This window comes from Pelodiscus sinensis, chromosome 12 (genome assembly GCF_049634645.1).
Source record: "Pelodiscus sinensis isolate JC-2024 chromosome 12, ASM4963464v1, whole genome shotgun sequence".
NCBI lineage: Eukaryota > Metazoa > Chordata > Testudines > Trionychidae > Pelodiscus > Pelodiscus sinensis.
Genome location: NC_134722.1, coordinates 45,100,982 through 45,112,126, shown reverse-complemented (window position 1 = coordinate 45,112,126; position 11,145 = coordinate 45,100,982). Strand labels below are relative to the sequence as shown.

Below are 11,145 nucleotides of genomic sequence, written 5' to 3'. Positions count from 1 at the left end.
TGATGACAGCATGGAATGTCAGATGGCAAGCAACTGCATTAAAAAAATTGCCTCAGAGAAAGAAATGCTAAAGCTCTTCAGGGATTTATGGAAAATCCTGGCTAATGTGGGAAAAGAACTGTGTCGAATGAGAGGTCAGGGAAGATATCCCTGCTGAGAAATATAAATCTCAGCTGAAAGATAAGATTTTGCAATTACACAGACAGAATAAATGTGATCTTATTAATGGTTTGACTAGACTCAAATGCTGTACAACATCTACTTCCATTAGAGAAACACTATTTTCTGAAATGGATCAAATTTCAGCTGGATCACACTGACAGAAGGAATTGTTCTGAACCTACAGGCTGAATACAAAGAGAAATGCAAGTCTCTCAGATTAGTTCTGCCATTTCTTTACAGGTTGAGATTCCATGTGAAAGTTGGGGAAGTCCCAGGAGGCTGTGCACCCCATGGTTAAAGGCTGCAATACCCTAAAAAGTGGAAGGCAACTCACCCACCTCTCAGGCATCGCAATTGACCTCATGCTAAAAGAGCTTCCTGTTCACCTGATGAACGGACATGTCTGCAACCTCCCACTGCAATGGGTGACCGACATTCTGAACTCTGGGCCAAGCTGAGGGGAAGGACCAAAATGCTGGTTGCGATGATGCTGGGAGTGCAGAGCACTGGGAAATCCACCTTCCTGAACGCCACATTCCAGCAGCAGTTTGCAGTGAGTAGTGGCTGAGGTACGCAGGGAGCCTTCATGTTGCTCCTTCGAGCTAGAGCAATCTTAGAAAAGGAACAGGGCTGTGATTTCATCCTGGTGATGGACACAAAGTATGAAAGCCCCTGAACAGGCCAAGGTGGAAGAGAGTTATCAACATGACAACGAGTTGGCTATCCTGGTGACTGGACTGAACAACAGAACCATTGTTAACATGGTCATGGAGAATGCCACTGAAATGAAAGATTTTGAAAGCTGTGCTCCATGGATTTCTCAGAAAGCAAAGAGCGGGGCATAAATCCCACTGCTAATTTGCGCATCAGAATGTCAGTGATGTTTCTGCATGTGAACAAAACAGGAGACACAGGAAACGCCTCCAGGAGCTACTGGATTAAGTCATCAAAACTGCAGCAAAGATGAAAAATCTAAATGAGAAAATAAACTTTTCTGATATCATGGAGGATGATCTGGAAAAAACACAGTTGGTACAAGTGTTGCCGGACTGCAATTAAGAATCTCTCTCTCCTGATGAATAACAGCTAACAATCTGAAATGCAACAGAGACTACTGTGGGGAGAACAGAAAATTCGGGAGCTCTTACAATTTTCCCTGTACTATTCTACCAGATTCAGATTTGCTGCCCCACTTTCCAAATATTGTTGTATCAGAAGTGCAAAGAGCCTGAAGAAAAAACTGGAAAGTTGCTCACTCATTTAAGAAATGTAAGGAAGCCACTCACATTAAAGAGGGTCGCCACCGCAATATAGCCAATATTCAAGATGACAACATGGAAGTAATTGGAAGGACAGTGGACATGTTTTTCGAAGAAGGCTGGAGAAAAGAAAGTAAACTGGAAAACCATGAATTGGATATGCAATTTGAAAAAATTTGGAAAGAAAATTTCAGAATTGGTGCCCCTTTTTTATAGAACCATGAAATTCATGAAAAAATTGAGTTCTATCTGCAAAAAGACTTGGATAACAAAGGGAGTTCAGTCAGAAGAGACGAGCAGCAAAAAGCTTGAGGAATTCTAGAATTAACTCTGTCAACATGAGAACCAAACATTTAGACTTTTGATTGACCAACCAGTGAAACATTGGTTTACAAAAAAACCCAAAAACGGTTACAGAAAACAGAAAAAACTGCGGAAACGCTGATGGCCAAATGTAATAGTTACATTGAAGAGGGTCTATTTCAAGGTAGACTGATGAACATTTTGCAGGAAATTATTACATATGTTCAATGAGAAACTTCAATAGGAGGAATTGAAAACACTTCAGACTCCAGTTTGCTCTGAAGTTGATCTGAAGCTTCACATTTTGGGGGAAGCCGCTCGCACATTTCCGAAGATGCATGATGATTTTCCCCAAAGAAAATGATCCTCATCAGTGGCTGGAACAACTGATACTTCAGTATTTCTCTATATTTAAGAGCCATTATTTGAAAAAAGATGCCCAACAACACAGAGCCAAGGACTTCAGTGATCAGTGTCTCCAGCTTGCCTTAATGGCTTATGTTAGCAAAAAACTCGGGCTATAAATAGTGAATGACTCAGCAGTGGACAGTCTATTGAATGTGCCAGCTGGACTTTTTCTTCAGTTCACTGTGCAGAAGAAGCTGTTTGAACATGATAACTTCAACTATGTGAAGTTTGTCACAGCTTGAATACAAAGGCACAGATTAGATTAGTACCAACAGGCTGAGGATTTGGAAGATCCTGAGGAAGAAGTCAAAGCACATGCTTTGGAGAGGATACAGGAAACATTTGCTATGAAATAAACACACAGATATACTCCTAAATGAGATACCGATATGATCGGATGAAGTCACTGGATGGGCAAAAATGAACCATTTTCATCTACTCTTTGCCCCTTTTAGCCTATAGAAGAGGGGCCCACAGTGCTTCACGTGGGCATTCTTGGGTGTGGAGATTGCACTTGAATAAATAGGGAATGAAATATGCAGCCACTACAGTTCTGCAGCCAAAGTCTCAAAAACTGCCCTTCCGTACAGGATCAGGGATTTGGTTTTAATTGCTAGTTTTAATGTGCTAAGCAGGTGCTAGTATGATCGGATGAAGTCACTGGATTTCAAAACAGATTTGAAAAACCCAACTTCACACACACATGTAATTTCATCTATTAACACCATTCAGAACATCAGAATAAAAATCTATTTTGTGATACGAGAGAATTTGAGGTTTCTGGAGTGCTAAACCCAGTCGCATTTCACCAGAGCAGTGGTGACAGCCAATAACCATCTAAGTCACTCCAAGAACAGGGCAGCTCAACTCATTCAAGTATCAATACCCTCACCCAGACAACTAGTATCTCAGGGTAGCGAACACAATAGCCCAACAAAATGCACTTTATTAGAAGAGCTGGGACAGTCTCATTCCGGATAGAAGATTAGCTGCATTTCTGGCCCAGTTATAATTGGGACAGTGCACCATGATCAGAAGTTAGCAAATCCCATGCCATTAATGCTGCACTTGTAATGCTCCCTCTCCGCTTCCTCTGTCCTGACTCCACCCTTCACCTACAGTCTGTCTCCTCACCTCTGCTCCATTTGGCTCATGCCATCATCTCCTTTCCCTCATTCCCCTGTTCCTGACGACAAAGCTCTTCAGAGTGACTGGTGGAACTTGCCATCTAGACAGTAACTTGTAGCAGCTCAGGGTTCCAGTGTAGAAAGAAACCTACTGAAAAGAACCAGGATTCTAAAAGAAGCTGAAAGAAGGTGCTGCTGGCACAGAGCAGAGAGCAGTACCTCATTCTCTCCCCCATTTCCATCAGGAAATAGATGGTCTTGGTGGCTAAAGACTAGGACAGGTGGGTTCTGTTCCTAGTTCTGAGATGAGCATGTGGGATAGTGGATCAGACGTGCTGGGAAGAAGATTTCTGGGTTCCATTTCCAGCTCTGCCACTGAACTGCTGTGTTAGTTGGGTAATTTCTCTTAACCTCCGTATGCTTCAGTTTGTCGTGTAAAAGAGGGGATCGAGAATCTGACCCACCTCTCAGCAGATTATGCTGCCTAATTCAAGAATGTTCATAACGTGCTCAGAAATACTCTGATTGGAAGACGTTTAGAAAGGGTAAGTTGTTAGGATTATTATTAATTTGGTAAGAAGTGTGTTGGGGCAGGGCAGAAACGTTGGTTCCTACAAACATGAAGGATACGTCCAGGGGCCACATGTAGCCCACCTAACACTTCAATCTGGCCTGTGGACTGCATCTGGCTGCTTTCTGTTTATATCCTGCTGCCTCTGCCCCCGAGTTTCCAGGCAGTGGCTCAGGCAGCAGGATCCTTTTTAAAAGGCTTGTGGCTCACGGCTATAGTGCTAAACCAGCAGGAGTCAGAGCTGCGATGCCTTTAAATAGCCGCAGAAAACGTGGGCAGCTGCCAGGCACTGCAGTAGCAGTAAGGCCATGAGCCCTTTGCTGTGTTTTCATTCAAAGCCTCTGGCCCCAGACAACTCTGGGGAGAGACAAGTCTCCAGCCCTGCCCATTCTGCCCAAAGCCCCAGCCCTTCATGAGGTGGAGCCAGCCATGACCCCATCCCAAAATTTGTAAAGTGCCCCCCTGCAAAAGTTACTGGTCCCCCAATAGACCACCACCCTATTGTGAACAGCCTCATCTCTACAAGATGCCATATAAGAGTCACCAACGTCTGAAAGCTTGTTCCTAAATGAAAGTAAACCCTGCCTGTCCCCACTCACTAACACTGCGGTCTAGTGTTAAAGGGCCAGCCGGCTCTGCATGATAGAAATCCTCTTCTTTCTTAGGGTACAGCCGCACTGCAAGCTTATTTTGGGAAAAGCTATTCCAGGAGATCTAGAAAGAGAGCTTCAAACAGTTCTGAAGTGGCCTGACACAGGGCAGACTCGTCACCATGTCGCCTCCAGTCTTGGGAATTAGCTTGCTTGGCTCTCCGGACACTTCCCTCTAGCTGGGTCCTCCCCATGTTTCTCTTTGTTCCTGGCACTGTCCCCAGGACACTGCCCTCCAGCAGGGCCCACTCCAGTGTCTGAGCCCCCTTGCAGAAGTTGGTGTTTATCCTGCTTGCACTTCACGGTTATCCCTTTCCCGGGGCACCCAAATCCCTTCACCTAGGTCCCCTGCACCCACCTTGCCTCAGTGACCCACTGCCAGTCTTCATCTAGCCCTGAGGGGCAAGCTACAGTCTGGAATGGCCACTCAGCGCTGGCAAAGCAGCATGGACCTGCTGCCCCTGCCTAGCATGGCTGCCTCACTACCACACAAGTAGCCTAAGGCCTTGCTTCAGGCTCTGCAGCCTGGGGCCTTGCTTGGCCACCGCTTCCCCAGATCTGCCCTACCTCCAGAAAACCACCTGCTACCCTGGCTGTCAGGCCCCTACTACTCTCTCTCCACACCACCACTCAGTTCTCCCTGTGCCTCCTGGAGTCCTCCTATATATGGCCACCAGCTGGGCCCTGGTTAGCTAGAACTGCCTCAGCTGGGGCTTTGCTCGCAGCCCTTGCTCAAGGCTGGGGTTTTGCCCTTAAAGGGCAAGTGCAGGGCAAATGCCCCTTCACAGGCCCACAGCAAAAAATTATTATCCACCCCGTAGTAATGCATCCCAGAATCATGTTTGCTTTTTTGGCAGCAGTGTCACATAGTTGACTCATGTTTAACTTGTGGTTCACTATGACCCCTAGATCCCTTTCAGCAGTGCTCCTTCCTAGATCCCTTTCAGCAGTACTCCTTCCTAGACAGTCACTTCCCGTTCTGTATGGCTATGTCTACACTGCACTGGTTTTGCGCAAGACATATGCAAATGAGGCTAAGCGTGGAATATTGCTGAGCTTCATTTGCATGCCTAATGAGCGGCCACTTTTTGCGCAAGAGGCTTTTGTGCAAGAAGGAGCTGTCTACACTGCTCCTTCCTGTGCAAAAAAACCCTCTTGCGCAGAGCCGTTACACTGCTTATTTTCAGAAAAAATATCTCTTTGCAAGAGGGGTTTTTTTGCACAAGAAGGAGCCGTGTAGACAGCACTTTCTTGTAGAAAAGACCTTTCTGCAAAATGGCGGCTCATTGGGTATGCAAATGAGGCACGGTGATATTCATCCCTGCGCCTCATTTGCATATCTTATTGCGCAACAATGCTCAGTGTTGGTCTGACAGGATTTGTTCTTTACAAATCCATGCTAGCTGTTACCTATTCTGCCAGATGTTTGCAGATGAATCCCCCAATTACTTTCTCCATTATCTTCCCTGGCATAGAAGTTAAATTGACTGCTCTGTAGTTTCCTGAATTGTTCTTATTTCCCTTTTTATGGATGGGTCTGGATTTGCCCTTTCAAAGTCTTCTGGAATCTCTCCTGTCTTCCATATTTTTACCCACGCTCCCTCCCACCCCTCAAACCCCTCCTGCACTCCAGTCCCTGGCACTCAGCTTCCCCACACAGGCAAACTCCCTTCCACACTCCTTGCTGCCCCCCCCACTCCTTCATGTGCCCCAAACCCAGCCTTGAGCCTCCCCACACCCAGGCTTGCTCCCGTGTGTCTGCCCAAGCCCCAAATCCCTCCTGCACCTCAGACCCCTCCTGTACACCACCCCCTTTGCCCACGTGGGGCCAGGCTGTTTGGGTTTGTGTGATTAGACAGTTGCCAACCCTACCAGACACCCCCACTGTTAGCGCCCCCCCAGCTCTCCTCAGCCCATTGACTCCCCCAGATTCTCCTCTACCCAGCTGGTCCCTGCTACCAAGCTCCTCTCTCCCCTCATCCCTGGCCCCATCACAAATTCCTCTGCTCTAGCCCCCAAGGGGCTGCCTGAGCTCAGCCCCTCCCCCCTGCTCCTGGGGGGTCAGTTGTGTCTGGCAGGGACATTTTCTTTACCTCACTGGTGCAGAAAGGAGACACAAGGAGGCTAGAAATGTAGAGATCCCACCAGGCAGCTTGGTGGGAGCTGCAAAGTGCCTCCAGGAACCTGTGTCACTTGCTGGCGCACGTCCCCAGCAAGTACCAAATCCCCCAGCGGACTGAGAGCAGCTGGGTCTTGCTTACTGGAGACTGGCCAGAAAGGGCTCAGGCCCTACAATGCTGTTCACTCCCCAAGGCGGAGCCACCTGCTTCAGGAATTACTTGCTCGGCTGAGATGTCCTTTTCTGCTGGTGCCTGGCCGATCGGGAGACCCCTTCACGCCACACAAGTGACAAAATGTCTTCTCCATGACTCGGCCATGCCATAATCTGGGTGCCCCCTTTCGAGGGGAGGGGCAAGTATCTCACAATACTGCAAGACCCAGAACCCACCATTCTGGGTACCAATCCAGGACTATCAGATTCTGCTGCCTCGTCCTAACTCCCTCCACCATTATTAAGGGCAAAGCGGCAGAGGCAATGCCAACAGCTGTCCATTGCTAGCTCAGCTGGCAGACCAGAGGACTGTAGCGGCCATTCAGCAAGTTATCCTTAGGTGGCTGGTTCAATTCCAGCTTGAAGAACAGCGACTTTTCTGTCCCCTGCTGAGGAAGGGCAGGAGAAGAGAGGTGAGGCATGCCGGGCCCTAGGCTAGTCTAACATGATTTCTGAGATTTCCTGACACACAAGCATTCCATGGTGATGTGATGCTTAACTCTGCCAGTTGTGCTGGGGGACCTTGCTTTGCCTGGCAAGGTGATACAGAGAGTGAAAGGCTGAGGGTGTTGTCCAAACTCCATTTGTAAGGGGGTGGTTTTTACATGTTACACCAGGGAGCCACTGCACAGCCTAGGGGATGCTATGGAGATGTCTACACTTCATCCCTCTTTCAAGAGAGGAACGCAAATGTAGACACCCGAAACGGCAAATGTAGTGGGGATTTTGAAGGAACAGAATCTAGACGCCGTATATGAAGCAAGCAGGAGAGTTTATTACACACACAGTGCTGGCAGAGTGCCATGCCGCTTGCTACGCTCAGTGAACACTGCCAAACAATAGGGGTATGTCTACACTACAAAGTTAATTCGAACTCACGGACGTTAGTTTGAATTAACTTTAATAGGCGCTACACAAGCGCTCCGCTAGTTCGAACTTAATTTGAACTAGCGGAGCGCTTAGTTCAAACTAGGTAAACCTCATTCTACGAGGACTAAGCCTAGTTGGAACTTACTAGTTCGAATTAAGGGGTGTGTAGCCCCTTAATTCGAACTAGTGGGAGGCTGGCCCTCCCCAGCTTTCCCTGGTGGCCACTCTGGGAAACTCTACTGCCCAGGGAAACTCTACTGCCCCCCTCCCGGCCGTGGAGCCCTTAAAGGGGCACGGGCTGGCTACAATGCCCGTGCCAGGTTCAAGCCTGCCAGCACCCAGCCAGCAGACCCTGCACCTGGCACGGCTCGAGCCAGCCACCCGATGCCCCCCAGCCCTCCCCCTCTTCCCAGGACCAGGCTGGTGGCTCCCAGGAGCTTGCCTGGGACCGCAAGAGGCAGGCACCCGCCTGGTCTAGTGCAGACCTCGTGGACCTCGTCCACGGCCTCCACACTAGGCACAGGAAAGTGGCCGTCTAGGGCAGGAGACCTGCCAGCCTGGCCACCCAGGAGCAGGTGTGCATGAAAATCAAGGTGGTCCACTGAGACCCCCGACCCTGAGCCCTGAGCTTACAATGGCCGTCCTGGGTCAGACCAAAGGTCCATCTAGCCCAGTAGCCTGTCTGCCGACAGCGGCCAACCCTAGGGACCCTGGAGGGGATGGACTGAAGACAGTGACCAAGCCATTTGTCTCGTGCCATCCCTCTCCAGCCTTCCACAAACTTTGGGCAGGGACACCACTCCTACCCCCTGGCTAATAGCACTCCATGGACCCAACCTCCATGACTTGATCTCACTTCTCTTTAAACTCTGTTCTAGTTGTAGCCTTCACAGCCTCCTGCAGCAAGGAGTTCCACAGGTTGACTCTTTGCTTTGTGAAGAACAACTTTCTGTTACTAGTTTGAAGCCTGCTACCACCTACACCTTTGGTGTCCTCTAGTCCTTCTATTATGGGAACTAATGAAGAACTTTTCTTGATGCACCCTCTCCACCCCACTCATGCTTTTATAGACCTCTATCATATCCCCCCTCCATCTTCTCTTTTCTAAGCTGAAAAGTCCCAGTCTCTTTAGCCTCTCTTCATATGGGACCTGTTCCAAACCCCTCATCATTGTAGTTGCCCTCCCCTCTCCCACCCTCTTTCTTCCCCTCTCCCACCTCCTTTTCCCAGTCTCCCCCAGTTTTGTTCAATAAAGAGAGATTCTATTTTTGAACACGTATCCTTTATTTTGTACATCAGGAAGGGGAGCTAGGGAAGGGTAAGTGGAAGGAGGTAAGGGAGGAATGGGGTACGAGCCCCCGATGGGGAGGACTGGGCTGGCTCTGCGGGCTTCTGGGGGTGGAAGTTCTCCTGCAGCCTCCCAATTGCCCCCACTCCCTAGATGGCAGCCTGCGGCAAGTGCAGCCGGTCTGATGGCCGAGTGGTGTGATGTGTCCAGTGTGGGTACTCCGGGCAATCCAAGCCAGGACTGCTTTGCAAGCGGGGTACCCCTGAGAATTGTCTGTCCAGGGTGGGAGTCAGGTCCCTTTAAACACAGCCCTCGGCTAGCCTGAGACAGCAGCTCCACGCTCTAAGTCCTCATCTGATGCCCTGCTGGCACTGCTTCCGGCCATCCTTAACCCCGGTTCAGGGTCCACTCTGTGTGGACATGCTAGTTCAAATTAGCAAAACGCTAATTCGAACTAGTTTTTTAGTCTGGATGCGTTAGTTCGAATTAGCGCTGTAGTGTAGACATACCCTGGGTTACAACTAATTATATAGGATGCTCAATGGGCAGATCAAAGTGATGGGGGGGGGAGATTCCAGACCCCCTAGATAGATGCTAATATTGCGGCAAAATAAGAGCAATAATCTAAAGATTACATAGGCTGGGTCTACACTGCATCCCTTTTTCGAAAAAGGGATGCAGATTAGACACTTTGAAATTGCTAATGAAATTGCTATTTAAACATAATTTAAATATCAGACACTTCATTAGCATAAAAATGGCTGCCGCTTTTTTTCAACGCGGAGCTTTGAAAAAAGCAGCAGTCTAGCGGGAGATCTTTCGAAAAAGAAAGCGTTTTTCAAAAGATCCTGTATACCTCATTTTACGAGGGATACCATGTTTGGGTGTCAGCTTCAGACTGGAAATTTAGAATAAGAGTTCTTAACAGAATATCATAGCCTGCCTTAGAAATTTTTACCCTACAGATTTAAATATCCCATGCTTCATTTGCATAATCGCATCCAGAAGCTATTTTAAAATACTTTAGTTCCTCTGTTTAGAAGCGGTTATTTGGAGAGAAAACTCTTCTTTCAAAATAACTCTTAAGGAGTAAGGGTTATTTCGAAAGAAGGGTTTTCTCTCGAAATAACAGCGTCTAAACAGCATTTTTTAATTTCTAAATAAGGTATTTCAAAATAGCAGCCGGACGCGATTATGCAAATGTTGCACGGGATATTTAAATCCCCACTACATGGCAATTTTGGGTGTCTACATTTGCATTCCTTTCTCAAAAGAGGAATGAAGTAAAGACATATCCCATGACTCCCAGCTCTGTGAGGACACCGGCTTCTATGTTTGCCTGTTAGCTGAGCTGTAGTGGGATTGTAAATTGTGCCCGAGATCTGACAGGGAATGTCCCCTGAGTTGCTGGAGCTGCTGAACTTTGGCTGTGTTGCAGGGTTTGGCTGTCCTGGGCTCCCTCAGGCTATGCCTAGACTGCAGGAATTTGTTGGAGCCTCTGTCAAGAACCTCAGGCAGCCGCTGTCCCCGCAGGCGCTGGAGAGAGGATGAGTCTGTACAGAAGGTAATTCCCGGAGCCTTTCCCAGCCCACCTCAGAGATTGGTGCCTCCTCGGCCTAGGGACGGGTGGGGGCTGGGGCTGCAACAGGCGCTTCCCAACACTCCGTTTTGATTTGACTCAGAGCATCTTCCCCTCTCCTCCTGCTTCAGCCTTTCCCGCGCTCCTGAGGCAGATGGGGATGATTTTCTCTCACTGCTGACTCGTGGGGGCGAATTTCCATGTTTCTTACCTAAAGGGAACATCACAAAACTTGAGTAGAATTTGGGTTTATGTCTCCATGACGCTTATTACTCTTGGAGGTGCCCCTAATGCATCCCCGGCCTTCAGGGTGGGCAGAGAAATGTTTGGTCTCAAGTAATGATTGTCCAATATCCGTGTGTTCGGACAACATCCAGCTCAGAATGTGCAGACTTGAAATAACAAAGTGCCATTTGAATTCTATTGAAAATGATACCGCTCTACTGCCAGGGCCAGGCTCTCATGTGGGTAGTTCTCTCAGAAATGCAAAACTCCATGCAAATTCTTCTCTACCCCCTCCAGACTATAAAATATCTCTGTAAATAACCAGTGAGGTTCCATTCCAGGAAACGGATTTAAATAAACTGCTACCTCAT

At 48.2% G+C, this 11,145-nt stretch overlaps 1 pseudogene; it reads left to right on the top strand.

The window, feature by feature from the left end:
- Positions 1 to 10: 10 nt before the first annotated feature.
- LOC142831189 (up-regulator of cell proliferation-like) lies at positions 11 to 3,528 on the top strand (annotated as a pseudogene).
- Positions 3,529 to 11,145: the final 7,617 nt, after the last annotated feature.